Genomic DNA, 13,744 nt, shown 5'->3' with positions numbered 1-13,744 from the left:
CCCTTTGCCAATTCCACAAGAACAGCCTTAGCGAAAGGCTTCTTGAAGGGAAAGATGTAACTCTGTGAGATGAATTAACAGAACACAGAGCAGTTTCTCAGAAAGCTTCTTTCCAGTTTTGAACGGAAGATATTTCCTTTTTCACCATAGGCCTCTATGGGCTTCCAAATATCCCTTTGCCAATTCCACAAGAACAGCCTTAGCGAAAGGCTTCTTGAAGGGAAAAATGTAACTCTGTGAGATGAATTAACAGAACACAGAGCAGTTTCTCAGAAAGCTTCTTTCCAGTTTTGATCGGAAGATATTTCCTTTTTCACCATAGACCTCTACGGGCTTCCAAATATCCCTTTGAGAATTCCACAAGAGCAGCCTTAGCGAAAGGTTTCTTGAAGGGAAAGATGTAACTCTGTGAGATGAATTAACAAAACACAGGGCAGTTTCTCAGAAAGCTTCTTTCCAGTTTTGAACGGAAGACATTTCTTTTTTTACCGTAGCCCTCTATGGGCTTCCAAATATCGTTTTGCCAATTCCACAAGAACAGCCTTAGCGAAAGGCTTCTTGAAGGGAAAGATGTAACTCTGTGAGATGAATTAACAGAACACAGAGCAGTTTCTCAGAAAGCTTCTTTCCAGTTTTGAACGGAAGATATTTCCTTTTTCACCATAGCCCTCTATGGGCTTCCAAATATCCCTTTGCCAATTCCACAAGAACAGCCTTAGCGAAAGGCTTCTTGAAGGGAAAGATGTAACTCTGTGAGATGAATTAACAGAACACAGAGCAGTTTCTCAGAAAGCTTCTTTCCAGTTTTTAACGGAAGATATTTCCTTTTTCACCACAGCCCTCTATGGGCTTCCAAATATCCCTTTGCCAATTCCACAAGAACAGCCTTAGCGAAAGGCTACTTGAAGGGAAAGATGTAACTCTGTGAGATGATTTAACACAACACAGAGCAGTTTCTCAGAAACCTTCTTTCCAGTTTTGAACGGAAGATATTTCCTTTTTCACCATAGCCCTCTATGGGCTTCCAAATATCGTTTTGCCAATTCCACAAGAACAGCCTTAGCGAAAGTCTTCTTGAAGGGAAAGATGTAACTCTGTGAGATGAATTAAGAGAACACAGAGCAGTTTCTCAGAAAGCTTCTTTCCAGTTTTGAACGGAAGTTATTTCCTTTTTCACCATAGCCCTCTATGGGCTTCCAAATATCCCTTTGCCAATTCCACAAGAACAGCCTTAGCGAAAGGCTTCTTGAAGGGAAAGATGTAACTCTGTGAGATGAATTTACAGAACACAGACCAGTTTCTCAGAAAGCTTCTTTCCAGTTTTGAACGGAAGATATTTCCTTTTTCACCATAGCCCAGTATGGGCTTCCAAATATCACTTTGCCAATTCCACAAGAACAGCCTTAGCGAAAGGCTTCTTGAAGGGAAAGATGTAACTCTTTGAGATGAATTAAAAGAACACAGGGCAGTTTCTCAGAAAGCTTTTTCCAGTTTTGAACGGAAGACAATTCCTTTTTTACCGTAGCCCTCTATGGGCTTCCAAATATCCCTTTGCCAATTCCACAAGAACAGCCTTAGCGAAAGGCTTCTTGAAGGGAAAGATGTAACTCAGTGAGATGAATTAACAGAACACAGAGCAGTTTCTCAGAAAGCTTCTTTCCAGTTGTGAACGGAAGATATTTCCTTTTTAACCATAGCCCTCTATGGGCTTCCAAATATCCCTTTGCCAATTCCACAAGAACAGCCTTAGCGAAAGGCTTCTTGAAGGGAAAGATGTAACTCTGTGAAATGATTTAACACAACACAGAGCAGTTTCTCAGAAAGGTTCTTTCCAGTTTTGAACGGAAGATATTTAATTTTTCACCATAGCCCTCTATGGGCTTCCAAATATCCCTTTGCCAATTCCACAAGTATAGCCTTAGCGAAAGGCTTTTTGAAGGGAAAGATGTAACTCTGTGAGATGAATTAACAGAACACAGAGCAGTTTCTCAAAAGGCTTCTTTCCAGTTTTGAACGGTAGATATTTCCTTTTTCACCATAGCCCTCTATGGGCTTCCAAATATCCCTTTGCCAATTCCACAAGAACAGCCTTAGCGAAAGGCTTCTTGAAGGGAAAGATGTAACTCTGTGAGATGAATTAACAGAACACAGAGCAGTTTCTCAGAAAGCTTCTTTCCACTTTTGAACAGAAGATATTTCCTTTTTCACCATAGCCCTCTATGGGCTTCCAAATATCCCTTTGCCAATTCCACAAGAACAGCCTTAGCGAAAGGCTTCTTGAAGGGAAAGATGTAACTCTGTGAGATGAATTAACAGAACACAGAGCAGTTTCTCAGAAAGCTTCTTTCCAGTTTTGAACGGAAGATATTTCCTTTTTCACCATAGGCCTCTATGGGCTTCCAAATATCCCTTTGCCAATTCCACAAGAACAGCCTTAGCGAAAGGCTTCTTGAAGGGAAAAATGTAACTCTGTGAGATGAATTAACAGAACACAGAGCAGTTTCTCAGAAAGCTTCTTTCCAGTTTTGATCGGAAGATATTTCCTTTTTCACCATAGACCTCTACGGGCTTCCAAATATCCCTTTGAGAATTCCACAAGAGCAGCCTTAGCGAAAGGTTTCTTGAAGGGAAAGATGTAACTCTGTGAGATGAATTAACAAAACACAGGGCAGTTTCTCAGAAAGCTTCTTTCCAGTTTTGAACGGAAGACATTTCTTTTTTTACCGTAGCCCTCTATGGGCTTCCAAATATCGTTTTGCCAATTCCACAAGAACAGCCTTAGCGAAAGGCTTCTTGAAGGGAAAGATGTAACTCTGTGAGATGAATTAACAGAACACAGAGCAGTTTCTCAGAAAGCTTCTTTCCAGTTTTGAACGGAAGATATTTCCTTTTTCACCATAGCCCTCTATGGGCTTCCAAATATCCCTTTGCCAATTCCACAAGAACAGCCTTAGCGAAAGGCTTCTTGAAGGGAAAGATGTAACTCTGTGAGATGAATTAACAGAACACAGAGCAGTTTCTCAGAAAGCTTCTTTCCAGTTTTTAACGGAAGATATTTCCTTTTTCACCACAGCCCTCTATGGGCTTCCAAATATCCCTTTGCCAATTCCACAAGAACAGCCTTAGCGAAAGGCTACTTGAAGGGAAAGATGTAACTCTGTGAGATGATTTAACACAACACAGAGCAGTTTCTCAGAAACCTTCTTTCCAGTTTTGAACGGAAGATATTTCCTTTTTCACCATAGCCCTCTATGGGCTTCCAAATATCGTTTTGCCAATTCCACAAGAACAGCCTTAGCGAAAGTCTTCTTGAAGGGAAAGATGTAACTCTGTGAGATGAATTAAGAGAACACAGAGCAGTTTCTCAGAAAGCTTCTTTCCAGTTTTGAACGGAAGTTATTTCCTTTTTCACCATAGCCCTCTATGGGCTTCCAAATATCCCTTTGCCAATTCCACAAGAACAGCCTTAGCGAAAGGCTTCTTGAAGGGAAAGATGTAACTCTGTGAGATGAATTAACAGAACACAGAGCAGTTTCTCAGAAAGCTTCTTTCCACTTTTGAATGGAAGATATTTCCTTTTTCAACATAGCCCTCTATGGGCTTCCAAATATCCCTTTGCCAATTCCACAAGAACAGCCTTAGCGAAAGGCTTCTTGAAGGGAAAGATGTAACTCTGTGAGATGAATTAACAGAACACAGAGCAGTTTCTCAGAAAGCTTCTTTCCAGTTTTGAACGGAAGATATTTCCTTTTTCACCATAGCCCTCTATGGGCTTCCAAATATCCCTTTGCCAATTCCACAAGAACAGCCTTAGCGAAAGGCTTCTTGAAGGGAAACATGTAACTCTGTGAGATGAATGAACAGAACACAGAGCAGTTTCTCAGAAAGCTTCTTTCCAGTTATGAACGGAAGATATTTCCTTTTACACCATAGCCCTCTATGGGCTTCCAAATATCCCTTTGCCAATTCCACAAGACCAGCCTTAGCGAAAGGCTTCTTGAAAGGAAATATGTAACTCTGTGAGATGAATTAACAGAACACAGAGCAGTTTCGCAGAAAGCTTCTTTCCAGTTTTGAACGGAAGATATTTCCTTTTTCACCATAGCCCTCTATGGGCTTCCAAATATCCCTTTGCCAATTCCACAAGAACAGCCTTAGCGAAAGGCTACTTGAAGGGAAAGATGTAACTCTGTGAGATGATTTAACACAACACAGAGCAGTTTCTCAGAAAGCTTCTTTCCAGTTTTGAACGGAAGATATTTCCTTTTTCACCATAGCCCTCTATGGGCTTCCAAATATCCCTTTGCCAATTCCACAAGAATAGCCTTAGCGAAAGGCTTTTTGAAGGGAAAGATGTAACTCTGTGAGATGAATTAACAGAACACAGAGCAGTTTCTCAGAAAGCTTCTTTCCACTTTCGAACGGAAGATATTTCCTTTTTCACCATAGCCCTCTATGGCCTTCCAAATATCCCTTTGCCAATTCCACAAGAACAGCCTTAGCGAAAGGCTTCTTGAAGGGAAAGATGTAACTCTGTGAGATGAATTAACAGAACACAGAGCAGTTTCTCAGAACGCTTCTTTCCAGTTTTGATCGGAAGATATTTCCTTTTTCACCATAGGCCTCTATGGGCTTCCAAATATCCCTTTGCCAATTCCACAAGAGCAGCCTTAGCGAAAGGCTTCTTGAAGGGAAAGATGTAACTCTGTGAGATGAATTAACAGAACACAGGGCAGTTTTTCAGAAAGCTTCTTTCCAGTTTTGAACGGAAGACATTTCCTTTTTTACCGTAGCCCTCTATGGGCTTCCAAATATCGTTTTGCCAATTCCACAAGAACAGCCTTAGCGAAAGACTTCTTGAAGGGAAAGATGTAACTCTGTGAGATGAATTAACAGAACACAGAGCAGTTTCTCAGAAGGCTTCTTTCCAGTTTTGAACGGAAGTTATTTCCTTTTTCACCATAGCCCTCTATGGGCTTCCAAATATCACTTTGCCAATTCCACAAGAACAGCCTTAGCGAAAGGCTTCTTGAAGGGAAAGATGTAACTCTGTGAGATGAATTAACAGAACACAGAGCAGTTTCTCAGAAAGCTTCTTTACAGTTTTGAACGGAAGATATTTCCTTTTTCACCACAGCCCTCTATGGGCTTCCAAATATCCCTTTGCCAATTCCACAAGAACAGCCTTAGCGAAAGGCTTCTTGAAGGGAAAGATGAAACTCGGTGAGATGAATTAACAGAACACAGGGCAGTTTCTCAGAAAGCTTCTTTCCGGTTTTGAACGGAAGACATTTCCTTTTTTACCGTAGCCCTCTATGGGCTTCCAAATATCCCTTTGCCAATTCCACAAGAACAGCCTTAGCGAAAGGCTTGTTGAAGGGAAAGATGTAACTCTGTGAGATGAATTAAGAGAACACAGAGCAGTTTCTCAGAAGGCTTCTTTCCAGTTTTGAACGGAAGTTAGTTCCTTTTTCACCATAGCCCTCTATGGGCTTCCAAATATCCCTTTGCCAATTCCACAAGAACAGCCTTAGCGAAAGGCTTCTTGAAGGGAAAGATGTAACTCTGTGAGATGAATTAACAGAACACAGAGCAGTTTCTCAAAAAGCTTCTTTCCAGTTTTGAACGGAAGATATTTCCTTTTTCACCATAGCCCTCTATGGGCTTCCAAATATCCCTTTCCCAATTCCACAAGAACAGCCTTAGCGAAAGGCTTCTTGAAGGGAAAGATGTAACTCTGTGAGATGAATTAACAGAACACAGAGCAGTTTCTCAGAAAGCTTCTTTCCAGTTTTGAACGGAAGATATTTCCTTTTTCACCATAGCCCTCTATGGGCTTCCAAATATCCCTTTGCCAATTCCACAAGAACAGCCTTAGCGAAAGGCTTCTTGAAGGGAAAGATGTAAGTCTGTGAGATGAATTAACAGAACACAGAGCAGTTTCTCACAAAGCTTCTTTCAAGTTTTCAACGGAAGATATTTCCTTTTTCACCATAGGCCTCTATGGGCTTCCAAATATCCCTTTTCCAATTCCACAAGAACAGCCGTAGCGAATGGCTTCTTGAAGGGAAAAATGTAACTCTGTGAGATGAATTAACAGAACACAGAGCAGTTTCTCAGAAAGCTTCTTTCCAGTTTTGATCGGAAGATATTTCCTTTCTCACCATAGGCCTCTATGGGCTTCCAAATATCCCTTTGCCAATTCCACAAGAGCAACCTTAGCGAAAGGCTTCTTGAAGGGAAAGATGTAACTTTGTGAGATGAATTAACAGAACACAGAGCAGTTTCTCAGAAAGCTTCTTTCCAGTTTTGAACGTTAGACATTTCCTTTTTTACCGTAGCCCTCTATGGGCTTCCAAATATCGTTTTGCCAATTCCACAAGAACAGCCTTAGCGAAAGGCTTCTTGAAGGGAAAGATGTAACTCTGTGAGATGAGTTAACAGAACACAGAGCAGTTTCTTAGAAAGCTTCTTTCCAGTTATGAACGGAAGATATTTCCTTTTACACCATAGCCCTCTATGGGCTTCCAAATATCCCTTTGCCAATTCCACAAGAACAGCCTTAGCGAAAGGCTTCTTGAAAGGAAAGATGTAACTCTGTGAGATGAATTAACAGAACACAGAGCAGTTTCTCAGAAAGCTTCTTTCCACTTTTGAACAGAAGATATTTCCTTTTTCACCATAGCCCTCTATTGGCTTCCAAATATCCCTTTGCCAATTCCACAAGAACTGTCTTAGCGAAAGGCTTCTTGAAGGGAAAGATGTAACTCTGTGTGATGATTTAACACAACACAGAGCAGTTTCTCAGAAAGCTTCTTTCCACTTTTGAACGGAAGATATTTCCTTTTTCACCATAGCCCTCTATGGGCTTCCAAATATCCCTTTGCCAATTCCACAAGAATAGCCTTAGCGAAAGGCTTTTTGAAGGGAAAGATGTAACTCTGTGAGATGAATTAACAGAACACAGAGCAGTTTCTCAGAAAGCTTCTTTCCAGTTTTGAACGGAAGATATTTCCTTTTTCACCGTAGCCCTCTATGGGCTTCCAAATATCCCTTTGCCAATTCCACAAGAACAGCCTTAGCGAAAGGCTTCTTGAAGGGAAAGATGTAACTCTGTGAGATGAATTAACAGAACACAGAGCAGTTTCTCAGAAAGCTTCTTTCCAGTTTTGAACGGAAGATATTTCCTTTTTCACCATAGCCCTCTATGGGCTTCCAAATATCCCTTTGCCAATTCCACAAGAACAGCCTTAACGAAAGGCTTATTGAAGGGAAAGATGTAACTCTGTGAGATGAATTAAGGGAACACAGAGCAGTTTCTCAGAAAGCTTCTTTCCAGTTTTGAAAGGAAGATATTTCCTTTTTCACCATAGCCCTCTATGGGCTTCCAAATATCCCTTTGCCAATTCCACAAAAACAGCCTTAGCGAAAGGCTTCTTGAAGGGAAAGATGTAACTCTGTGAGATGAATTAACAGAACACAGAGCAGTTTCTCAGAAAGCTTCTTTCCAGTTTTGAACGGAAGGTATTTCCTTTTTCACCATAGTCCTCTATGGTCTTCCAAGTATCCCTTTGCCAGTTCCACAAGAACAGCCTTAGCGAAAGGCTTCTTGAAGGGAGACATGTAACTCTGTGAGATGAATTAACAGAACACAGAGTAGTTTCTCAGAAAGCTTCTTTCCAGTTTTGATCGGAAGATATTTCCTTTTTCACCTTAGGCCACTATGGGCTTCCAATATCCCTTTGTCAATTCCACAAGAGCAGCCTTAGCGAAAGGCTTCTTGAAGGGAAAGATGTAACTCTGTGAGATGAATTAACAGAACACAGAGCAGTTTCTCAGAAAGCTTCTTTCCAGTTTTGAACGGAAGATATTTCCTTTTTCACCGTAGCCCTCTATGGGCTTCCAAATTTCGTTTTGCCAATTCCACAAGAACAGCCTTAGCGAAAGGCTTCTTGAAGGGAAAGATGTAACTCTGTGAGATGAATTAACAGAACACAGAGCAGTTTCTCAGAAAGCTTCTTTCCAGTTTTGAACGGAAGATATTTCCTTTTTCACCATAGCCCTCTATGGGCTTCCAAATATCCCTTTGCCAATTCCACAAGAACAGCCTTAGCGAAAGGCTTCTTGAAGGGAAAGATGTAACTCTGTGAGATGAATTAACAGAACACAGAGCAGTTTCTCAGAAAGCTTCTTTCCACTTTTGAATGGAAGATATTTCCTTTTTCAACATAGCCCTCTATGGGCTTCCAAATATCCCTTTGCCAATTCCACAAGAACAGCCTTAGCGAAAGGCTTCTTGAAGGGAAAGATGTAACTCTGTGAGATGAATTAACAGAACACAGAGCAGTTTCTCAGAAAGCTTCTTTCCAGTTTTGAACGGAAGATATTTCCTTTTTCACCATAGCCCTCTATGGGCTTCCAAATATCCCTTTGCCAATTCCACAAGAACAGCCTTAGCGAAAGGCTTCTTGAAGGGAAACATGTAACTCTGTGAGATGAATGAACAGAACACAGAGCAGTTTCTCAGAAAGCTTCTTTCCAGTTATGAACGGAAGATATTTCCTTTTACACCATAGTCCTCTATGGGCTTCCAAATATCCCTTTGCCAATTCCACAAGACCAGCCTTAGCGAAAGGCTTCTTGAAAGGAAATATGTAACTCTGTGAGATGAATTAACAGAACACAGAGCAGTTTCGCAGAAAGCTTCTTTCCAGTTTTGAACGGAAGATATTTCCTTTTTCACCATAGCCCTCTATGGGCTTCCAAATATCCCTTTGCCAATTCCACAAGAACAGCCTTAGTGAAAGGCTACTTGAAGGGAAAGATGTAACTCTGTGAGATGATTTAACACAACACAGAGCAGTTTCTCAGAAAGCTTCTTTCCAGTTTTGAACGGAAGATATTTCCTTTTTCACCATAGCCCTCTATGGGCTTCCAAATATCCCTTTGCCAATTCCACAAGAATAGCCTTAGCGAAAGGCTTTTTGAAGGGAAAGATGTAACTCTGTGATATGAATTAACAGAACACAGAGCAGTTTCTCAAAAAGCTTCTTTCCAGTTTTGAACGGAAGATATTTCCTTTTTCACCATAGCCCTCTATGGGCTTCCAAATATCCCTTTGCCAATTCCACAAGAACAGCCTTATCGAAAGGCTTCTTGAAGGGAAAGATGTAACTCTGTGAGATGAATTAACAGAACACAGAGCAGTTTCTCAGAAAGCTTCTTTCCACTTTCGAACGGAAGATATTTCCTTTTTCACCATAGCCCTCTATGGGCTTCCAAATATCCCTTTGCCAATTCCACAAGAACAGCCTTAGCGAAAGGCTTCTTGAAGGGAAAGATGTAACTCTGTGAGATGAATTAACAGAACACAGAGCAGTTTCTCAGAAAGCTTCTTTCCAGTTTTGAATGGAAGATATTTCCTTTTTCAACATAGCCCTCTATGGGCTTCCAAATATCCCTTTGCCAATTCCACAAGAACAGCCTTAGCGAAAGGCTTCTTGAAAGGAAATATGTAACTCTGTGAGATGAATTAACAGAACACAGAGCAGTTTCTCAGAAAGCTTCTTTCCAGTTTTGAACGGAAGATATTTCCTTTTTCACCATAGCCCTCTATGGGCTTCCAAATATCCCTTTGCCAATTCCACAAGAACAGCCTTAGCGAAAGGCTACTTGAAGGGAAAGATGTAACTCTGTGAGATGATTTAACACAACACAGAGCAGTTTCTCAGAAAGCTTCTTTCCAGTTTTGAACGGAAGATATTTCCTTTTTCACAATAGCCCTCTATGGGCTTCCAAATATCACTTTGCCAATTCCACAAGAATAGCCTTAGCGAAAGGCTTTTTGAAGGGAAAGATGGAACTCTGTGAGATGAATTAACAGAACACAGAGCAGTTTCTCAAAAAGCTTCTTTCCAGTTTTGAACGGAAGATATTTCCTTTTTCACCATAGCCCTCTATGGGCTTCCAAATATCCCTTTGCCAATTCCACAAGAACAGCCTTAGCGAAAGGCTTCTTGAAGGGAAAGATGTAACTCTGTGAGATGAATTAACAGAACACAGAGCAGTTTCTCAGAAAGCTTCTTTCCACTTTCGAACGGAAGATATTTCCTTTTTCACCATAGCCCTCTATGGGCTTCCAAATATCCCTTTGCCAATTCCACAAGAACAGCCTTAGCGAAAGGCTTCTTGAAGGGAAAGATGTAACTCTGTGAGATGAAATAACAGAACACAGAGCAGTTTCTCAGAAAGCTTCTTTCCAGTTTTGAACGGAAGATATTTCCTTTTTCACCATAGCCCTCTATTGGCTTCCAAATATCCCTTTGCCAATTCCACAAGAACAGCCTTAGGGAAAGGGTTCTTGAAGGGAAAGATGTACCTCTGTAAGATGAATTAACAGAACACAGAGCAGTTTCTCAGAAAGCTTCTTTACAGTTTTGAACGGAAGATATTTCCTTTTTCACCACAGCCCTCTATGGGCTTCCAAATGTCCCTTTGCCAATTCCACAAGAACAGCCTTAGCGAAAGGCTTCTTGAAGGGAGACATGTAACTCTGTGAGATGAATTAACAGAACACAGAGTAGTTTCTCAGAAATCTTCTTTCCAGTTTTGATCGGAAAATATTTCCTTTTTCACCATAGGCCTCTATGGGCTTCCAATATCCCTTTGTCAATTCCACAAGAGCAGCCTTAGCGAAAGGCTTCTTGAAGGGAAAGATGTAACTCTGTTGGATGAATTAACAGAACACAGAGTAGTTTCTCAGAAAGATTCTTTCCAGTTTTGAACGGAAGATATTTCCTTTTTCACCGTAGCCCTCTATGGGCTTCCAAATATCGTTTTGCCAATTCCACAAGAACAGCCTTAGCGTAAGGCTTCTTGAAGGGAAAGATGAAACTCTGTGAGATGAATTAACAGAACACAGAGCAGTTTCTCAAAAAGCTTCTTTCCTGTTTTGATCGGAAGTTATTTCCGTTTTCACCATAGCCCTCTAAGGGCTTCCAAATATCACTTTGCCAATTCCACAAGAACAGCCTTAGCGAAAGGCTTCTTGAAGGGAAAGATGTAACTCTGTGAGATGAATTTACAGAACACAGAGCAGTTTCTCAGAAAGCTTCTTTCCAGTTTTGAACGGAAGATATTTCCTTTTTCACCATAGCCCTCTATGGGCTTCCAAATATCACTTTTCCAATTCCACAAGAACAGCCTTAGCGAAAGGCTTCTTGAAGGGAAAGATGTAACTCTGTGAGATGAATTAAGAGAACACAGAGCAGTTTCTCAGAAGGCTTCTTTCCACTTTTGAACGGAAGTTATTTCCTTTTTCACCATAGTCCTCTATGGGCTTCCAAATATCCCTTTGCCAATTCCACAAGAACAGCCTTAGCGAAAGGCTTCTTGAAGGGAAAGATGTAACTCTGTGAGATGAATTAACAGAACACAGAGCAGTTTCTCAGAAAGCTTCTTTCCAGTTTTGAACGGAAGATATTTCCTTTTTCACCATAGCCCTCTATGGGCTTCCAAATATCACTTTGCCAATTCCACAAGAACAGCCTTAGCGAAAGGCTTCTTGAAGGGAAAGATGTAACTCTGTGAGATGAATTAACAGAACACAGAGCAGTTTCTCAGAAAGCTTCTTTCCAGTTTTGAACGGAAGATATTTCCTTTTTCACCATAGCCCTCTTTGGGCTTCCAAATATCCCTTTGCCAATTCCACAAGAACAGCCTTAGCGAAAGGCTTCTTGAAGGGAAAGATGTAACTCTGTGAGATGAATGAACAGAACACAGAGCAGTTTCTCAGAAAGCTTCTTTCCACTTTTGAACGGAAGATATTTCCTTTTTCACCATAGGCCTCTATGGGCTTCCAAATATCCCTTTGCCAATTCCTCAAGAACAGCCTTAGCGAAAGGCTTCTTGAAAGGAAAGATGTAACTCTGTGAGATGAATTAAGAGAACACAGAGCAGTTTCCCAGAAAGCTTCTTTCCAGTTTTGATCAGAAGATATTTCCTTTTTCACCATAGGCCTCTATGGGCTTCCAATATCCCTTTATCAATTCCACAAGTGCAGCCTTAGCGAAAGGCTTCTTGAAGGGAAAGATGTAACTCTGTGAGATGAATTAACAGAACCCAGAGCAGTTTCTCAGAAAGCTTCTTTCCAGTTTTGAACGGAAGATATTTCCTTTTTCACCCTAGGCCTCTATGGGCTTCCAAGTATCCCTTTACCAATTCCACAAGAACAGCCTTAGCGAAAGGCTTCTTGAAGGGAGACATGTAACTCTGTGAGATGAATTAACAGAACACAGAGTAGTTTCTCAGAAATCTTCTTTCCAGTTTTGATCGGAAGATATTTCCTTTTTCACCATAGGCCTCTATGGGCTTCCAATATCCCTTTGTCAATTCCACAAGAGCAGCCTTAGCGAAAGGCTTCTTGAAGGGAAAGATGTAACTCTGTGAGATGAATTAACAGAACACAGAGCAGTTTCTCAGAAAGCTTCTTTCCAGTTTTGAACGGAAGATATTTCCTTTTTCACCGTAGCCCTCTATGGGCTTCCAAATATCGTTTTGCCAATTCCACAAGAACAGCCTTAGCGTAAGGCTTCCTGAAGGGAAAGATGTAACTCTGTGAGATGAATTAACAGAACACAGAGCAGTTTCTCAGAAAGCTTCTTTCCTGTTTTGATCGGAAGTTATTTCCGTTTTCACCATAGCCCTCTATGGGCTTCCAAATATCACTTTGCCAATTCCACAAGAACAGCCTTAGCGAAAGGCTTCTTGAAGGGAAAGATGTAACTCTGTGAGATGAATTTACAGAACACAGAGCAGTTTCTCAGAAAGCTTCTTTCCAGTTTTGAACGGAAGATATTTCCTTTTTCACCATAGCCCTCTATGGGCTTCCAAATATCACTTTGCCAATTCCACAAGAACAGCCTTAGCGAAAGGCTTCTTGAAGGGAAAGATGTAACTCTGTGAGATGAATTAAGAGAACACAGAGCAGTTTCTCAGAAGGCTTCTTTCCAGTTTTGAACGGAAGTTATTTCCTTTTTCACCATAGCCCTCTATGGGCTTCCAAATATCCCTTTGCCAATTCCACAAGAACAGCCTTAGCGAAAGGCTTCTTGAAGGGAAAGATGTAACTCTGTGAGATGAATTAACAGAACACAGAGCAGTTTCTCAGAAAGCTTCTTTCCAGTTTTGAACGGAAGATATTTCCTTTTTCACCATAGCCCTCTATGGGCTTCCAAATATCACTTTGCCAATTCCACAAGAACAGCCTTAGCGAAAGGCTTCTTGAAGGGAAAGATGTAACTCTGTGAGATGAATTAACAGAACACAGAGCAGTTTCTCAGAAAGCTTCTTTCCAGTTTTGAACGGAAGATATTTCCTTTTTCACCATAGCCCTCTATGGGCTTCCAAATATCCCTTTGCCAATTCCACAAGAACAGCCTTAGCGAAAGGCTTCTTGAAGGGAAAGATGTAACTCTGTGAGATGAATGAACAGAACACAGAGCAGTTTCTCAGAAAGCTTCTTTCCACTTTTGAACGGAAGATATTTCCTTTTTCACCATAGCCCTCTATGGGCTTCCAAATATCCCTTTGCCAATTCCACAAGAACAGCCTTAGCGAAAGGCTTCTTGAAGGGAAAGATGTATCTCTGTGAGATGAATTAACAGAACACAGAGCAGTTTCTCAGAAGGCTTCTTTCCAGTTTTGAACGGAAGTTATTTCCTTTTTCACCATAGCCCTCTATGGG

The sequence above is a fragment of the Chlorocebus sabaeus genome, chromosome 5 (assembly GCF_047675955.1).
Source record: "Chlorocebus sabaeus isolate Y175 chromosome 5, mChlSab1.0.hap1, whole genome shotgun sequence".
Classification (NCBI taxonomy): domain Eukaryota; kingdom Metazoa; phylum Chordata; class Mammalia; order Primates; family Cercopithecidae; genus Chlorocebus; species Chlorocebus sabaeus.
Note: the sequence above shows the minus strand (reverse complement) of the source record.